The following is a 6561-nucleotide window of genomic DNA, read 5'->3' on the forward strand; positions in this document are numbered from 1 at the left end:
CCCCTGCAGTCCTTATAGAGACGGCCAGCAGCGATCTGTTGCGACTGTGCAGGTGCACAGTCACCATCGAAGAGTCTTGCAGATAATATTGCAAGTCCATAAACCACCATTGTGCACTCACAAAGTTTTTGGAATTGTCTTTAGAACCAGCAATGCTGTTAATCAGTCCTTTGCTGAATTATCAACACACGTGCGAACACTGACAGTCCTCTTTTTTTTCACATATTGTGCGTATACTATGATCAACAGAAATTTGTGCAGTGAAATGAATGCTATGAAAGATTTTGATAGAGAACAAGCAATGTATTTACCTTAATAGTGTTCAAAATTCATAATATATCAGTTCATGACACCCAGTCTTACAAATTTACTGTCTCTGATGGACACACGTCCAGATCATCCGCTCTCAAAACTCCGCCATTTCTCTCCCCACATCCACCACTGCTGGCGGCTTACCTCCAACTGCGCAACGCTACGCGCTGTTAACAGCCAACTGCCCAACACTACAATAGCAAACAACAATGAAAACCAGCCACAGACTTCACACAGCACAGCCAGTGATTTTCGTACAGAGCGCTACGTGGCGTTACCAACATAAAAACCTAAACAGCCTACTTACAACATTAAGTGGAGCTACTCCAAGTCCACTCTTCCATTGTGACCATTCAAAAAGATCTGTCACCTCTGCTTTCGTTAGTATCTAAAAAGAATTCTGCTGAAATTGCCACGATTTATTTTCGCTTGACATGTTAACCCTTTGTAACTCGCAGAGAAGCGTCATGAGTGTCGAATTTTGAGTGAAACCTACATATTTCTCGTGTTGCCACATTAAAATTTGACTCTTTTGCCAAAACAGAGCGGAGTTCACACAGTGCCACCTCACTATCATGTTGTGCAGATGCAGCTGGGAGAGAATTCTGAGGCAGTGCTTTATTTTTAAGTTTATTAAGAGAGCAACTGAGGAAAAGTAAAGTCAGTAGCTTCTGAAAAACATAGCCTCGGTACAAAATAAGTGCGTAATGTCTTCACTTATATTGTTCCGAAACACACAGCATTTCTCGTTTCATCAACTATCGATGACCCCTAAAAATTACATTCTTTCATCTAAAAAGTTTGTAGCTGGGGGAATAACATTGTAGGTAATGACTTTTTGCCTATTAACCGTATGGAAAAATACTCTCCTCTTTGTGTGCTATCATTCGCCAAAATCTCATTTGTATATCTCAAACCGTTGATGAAATATGAGGAATGTTGTGGATGCTACGCTCTGAGTTCATCACTAGCGCGGAGTGATGGCAAATGTATGTCCTACATCAGATCAGTTTTCTCAAGCTTAGCGACAGATAGAGACCTCCAACCAAGTTTAAGGAAAAATTCGATATTTTAGCTATATTTCGTACGTGGTAACATATTATGCAATATGCACCAGACGCAAAATCATAGCGACCCCCCATTTTTCATTTCAAACTGTTTCGAATTTCGGATAGTGTATTACTTCCATGTACATATCACAAGAACTATGATCATTAAAGAAACGAAGGGCACATCATCAAGAACTTGACATATAAAGCTACAAGTAACACAAAAATGTAATTTTTTGTACCTAATAGTTTCTCTAAAATTGTTTGAGAAATTGCAGGACATGCGCCTTGTTTCTGTCATCGTCGACCGGCAGAAGTTGATAATCAAGGGTGGCCTCCCCTTCCAAACAAACTAAAGAACTCGTCCAGCCCTTTGGCTGAAACTTGGTCACTTGCTATTAATTCAGTGGCATCGCGAGAATAAGGCATTGACCGATGTCGGACTCGTGGACGGAGCTACAACTTTGCCAGCTGTCTACATGGTGTCGATAAGTTGGTAAGCGCTGCGGTCTGGCCAGCATTTGGAGCGAATCTCTAGCACTCTCATGGCTAGTTAATTCCTATTCTCTTTCTGTATCCTATGCAGGCTTGATAGTTAGTTTGTCTGCTGCCGTCTTGCAGTTACATATCAACATGCCACGGACTGGAGTAAGTGAGCTTCTATATCTTTTTAATAAGTTTTCGTTTTAAATGTTTTCTCATTTGTTGTATGGCCATTTTCAATAACAGTCCAACAGTGTGGATAGCGCCTCACAGAATGAAAAGACTCCTCAAAGAAGAACGCATCTGAATTACGGGAAAGTCTCCGTAACGCTTTTCGTCTGCAACTGTCCCACCTGTCTGTACATAATTCATACAGCATGTTTCAGCGGAAGCAACTGCCGTACGACGGGAAGTACGACGCTACACGGTCATGTGATTGGTAAACTTTTCTTGAGGTAAGAGATTACTTTTCTGAGTGTAGGGGGGAAGTTACAATTCAGGAATGAAAGTCAGATTGACACATTTAATATTTCAGCAGTACTATTTCGCCATTTATTTCGTCATATAGCACTTATGAAATTTTACCAGTTTCATCGAAATCACAGTTTTCAGACTAACTGCAGGTGTTACAAGGGGCAATGTGTAAACATCCTATTGTCCGGTGCTAGTGAGACCATGTAAAGGACTGCCTTGATCAAAATCATACCTTTCAAATTGATGACATCTCTAGTTACTTAAGGAAGCCCTCCCGGCTAGCCGTTCGGTCTAACGCACTGCTTCCCAAGCGGGAAGGTGTGCCGGTCCCTGGCACGATTCGCCCGGCGGATTATTGTCGAGGTCCGGTGTGCCGGCCAGCCTGTGGATGGTTTTTAAGGCGGTTTTCCATCTTCCTCAGCGGGCTAGTTCCTTTCTTCCTCCTAAGTTACGCTATGTCGGCGAGTGCTGTGCAAACACTGTCTCTACGTACGCGTACACCATAATTACTCTACCACGCAAACATTGGGTTACACTCGTCTCGAATGAGACATTCCCGGGGTGTCCACTGGGAGCTGAATCGCACAATAACCCTGGGTTCGGTGTGGGGCGGCGGTAGGGTGAGTGGACTACTGTAGCCTGTTGTGGGGTTGGGTACCACTGAGGACGTAAGGAAGGAGAAGTGAAATGCTGCGAGAGTATATAAAATACAATACCTGACAAAGAAATGTAGCACCCAGAAGACAGAGTCTAATGACCATGTAACTTCATATGCTTACACACCATTACGTAAAAAGACAGAGTTGCAATTCTACGTGACAGGTGGAGTGACCAACAGAGTGCATTAGTATTGCTCAACTTCATTGTTGCCACCAGGAGTCGTAGGGTTTATAAGGGGCATAATGGTGTCAAGTGTTGAGATATCACTTCACAGAGATGACTCTTACTCATGTGAGACAGTGTTATCAGCAACTGACAGTTTGAAAGGGGCCTCACTGTGGATCTCCATTAGGCCTCCTGATCGAATCGTGCAATATTTAGATTTATCGGGTATTTGGACATCAGTGACCCGATGTTGGACTCAATGGGATAGCGAGAGCAAGTATTCTTGTCGTCAAGGTTCTTGCCGAGCACGCCTGACCACAACATGTCGGATCGCCGCATTGTGCACCAAGCACATCAGAAACCTTCGCATTGTGCCTACCATCCCAGGACAAGTAGTGGACTCCTGCAACATTCTGTGTCGTCCTGAACCTTTGGTCAGAGGTTTTCAGCAATCTGACTAGGGAATCACTGTACCTCGTGTGATCTGTCGTTAAGACCACTACACAAGTTGAGTTGAGTTTGTAGTGGTGCCGTGACCAGCACGGATGGGCTACTGATTAATGGCACTGGATTGTATTCATAGCGGAATCATGGTTCTGCACCATCCAAAATGACCATCGTTGGTGAGTGTGGGGGTGATCTGGCGAGAGGATCCATTCATCCAAATTTTTGGAAAGCCACAGCTGTGTTATTCCTGGCGTTGTGGCGTGGTGACCCATTGGATGTGACTTCAGATCACGGCTGATGGTGATTCAGGGAACTCTGATGGCACAATGGTACATGACAGACATTGTGTATCCTCATGTATTACCTCACTTTTGATAGTATCGTAGTGCCATTTTTCAACAGGACAGTGCTCATCCACACACGGAACATGTCTCTATCAATGTCCACATAGCGTTGAGATACTCCCTTGGTCTCCCATGGCCAGCAAGACCCTTGACGCCCCCGACAGAACAAGTGTGGGGCTAACTTTAACGTCAGTTCTGGCTCTGTGCAGGTATCAAGGGTACTGAAGATTAGTTACAGCAACTGGAGGCCAGTTTACCTCATGAGAGGATACAACGGCTCTAGGACACGTTTCCCAACAGAATCAGTGCGTCTATCCAGGCCGGATGGGGTGGAGTGTTATACTGGCAACTGGGTTCATGTTGCTGTTGTGGTCTTTAGTCCGAAGACTGGTTGGATGCAGCTCTCCATGTTACTCTATCTTGTCCAAGCCTCTTCATCTCTGAATAACTCTTGCAACCTACATCTTTTCGAACCTTCTTACTGAATTTATCTCTTTGTCTCCCTCTCTTACCCCCACACGCCCATTCAGTATTGAACTGGTCATCCCTTGATGTCTCAGGATTTGTCCTATTGACCGATCAGTTCTTTCAGTCAAGTTGCGCCAAAAAGATTTAATTTTTCCTCTGTTCTACTCAGTACCTCCTCATTAGTTACATGACCTATGCATCTAATGTCCAGCATTCTTCTGTAGTGCTACACTTCAAATTTTTCTGTTCTCTTATTGTATGAATTGTTTATCGTCCACGTTTCACTTATATTCAAGGCTAAACTCCACTTTCGGTAAAAACACTGGAATTTATATTCGATGCTAATAAATTTCTCTTCTACAGAAACACTTTTCCTGCCACTATCAGCCAGCATTCTATATTCTCTGTATTTCGGGCACCATCAGTTATTTTACTGACCAAACGATACATTTATTGTATATCGTTTCCTAATCTAATTCATTATCACCTGATTTAATTCGACTGTATTCAGTTACCCTCGTTCTGTTTTTATGTTTTCATCCTATATCCTCTTCTCTATATTCTATCCAATGTGGCAAATATCAGAGTTTTTATTTCTTCACCCTGAACTGTAATTCCTTCAACAAATTTTTCTTTGATGTTCTTTACTGCTTGCTCCATGTACAGTCTGAATAACATAACCACTGGTTTCCTTTGCTGCCACTCGACTCTTAGAGCTGCCGTTGGTTTCTATAAAAGTTGTAAATAACCTTTTGCTACCTGTATTTTACCCCTGCACCTTCAGAATTTCAAAGAGTGTATTCCAGTCAACATTGTCGAACGTTTTCTCTAAATCTACAAATGTTATAAACGTATCTTCTAAGATACATCGTAGTGTCATATTGTCTCACGCATTCCAGCATTTCTCCGGAAACAAAACTGATCTTCCCCGAGGACTGCTTCTAGCAGTTTCTCCACTTTTCTGTAAATAACTCACTTCAGTATTTTGTACTAACGACTTAATAAAGTGATAACTCGATAATATTCGCAACTGTCTGCACCCTCTTTCTTTGAAATTGGAATTATTATATTCTGCTCGTAGTCTAAGGGTATTTCGACCGTCTCATACATCTCCCACTCTAGGGAAATAGTTTTGTCGTGGGTCATCTCATCTTCATCTACCCCCCTTCCCCCTTCCTTAGAGTTAGTTTCCCTTGTATAGATCCCCTATATATTCCTTTCACCTTTCAGCTTTCCCTTCCTCACATAATACTGGTTTCCCTTCTGAGCTCTTATTTTTCTTACAGATGCTTCTCTTTTTTCAATGATCTCTATAATTTTCCTATGGGCGGTATCTATCTTGCCCCTACTTACATAAGTTTCTATATTCTCACATTTGGTATGTAGCCATTCACGTTTAGCCAATTTACACTTGCTATCAGTCTCATTTTTTAGACATCTGTATTCCCTTTTGTCTGCTTCATTTACTGCATTTTATATTTTCTTCTTTCATCAGTTAAATTCAACATTTCATGTGATATCAATGGATTTCCACTAGTTCTTGTGTTTCTACCTATATAATCCTCTGCTTCCTTCACTATTTCAGCTCTCAAAGCAATTCATGCGTCTTCCACTCTATTCCTCTCCCCCGTTTGGGTCAATTGTTGCCTAAAGCTCCCTCTGAAACCCTCAACAGCCATTGCCTCTTTGAATTTATCCAGGTCACATCTCCTTACTTTCCTACCTTTTTGTAATTTCTTCTGTTTTAATCTACAGTTCATTAACGTAAATTGTGTTCAGAGACCACATTTGCACCTGGAAATTTCTTACAGTTCAAATCTGACTCCGAAATCTCTGTCTTACCATTACATAATGAACCTGAAACTTTCCAGTGTCTCCCGGTCTCAATGGGCTCATATTGCCAAGTTATTGGTAAACATGACTCGATTTTGTAATAGCTGAAATAACATCACGTAGCCTCTCAAACCGCGAAGTTTCGTTCCCGCATCCCCTTCTCGGTGCCTGAGTTTCTTTGCCATGCAGTGTGTGACTAATAGTTGCGACATACTGTGTGCATCTAGCAAGAAATGAAGCAGGTAACAAAACACTACTGTTGCTGGATAGAGTAGCCCCGGTAGGCCTAAAGTAGTAATCAAAGTGGAGCAGGACAGAAGACATCT

This window comes from Schistocerca serialis, chromosome 1, assembly GCF_023864345.2.
Source record: "Schistocerca serialis cubense isolate TAMUIC-IGC-003099 chromosome 1, iqSchSeri2.2, whole genome shotgun sequence".
Taxonomy (NCBI): domain Eukaryota; kingdom Metazoa; phylum Arthropoda; class Insecta; order Orthoptera; family Acrididae; genus Schistocerca; species Schistocerca serialis.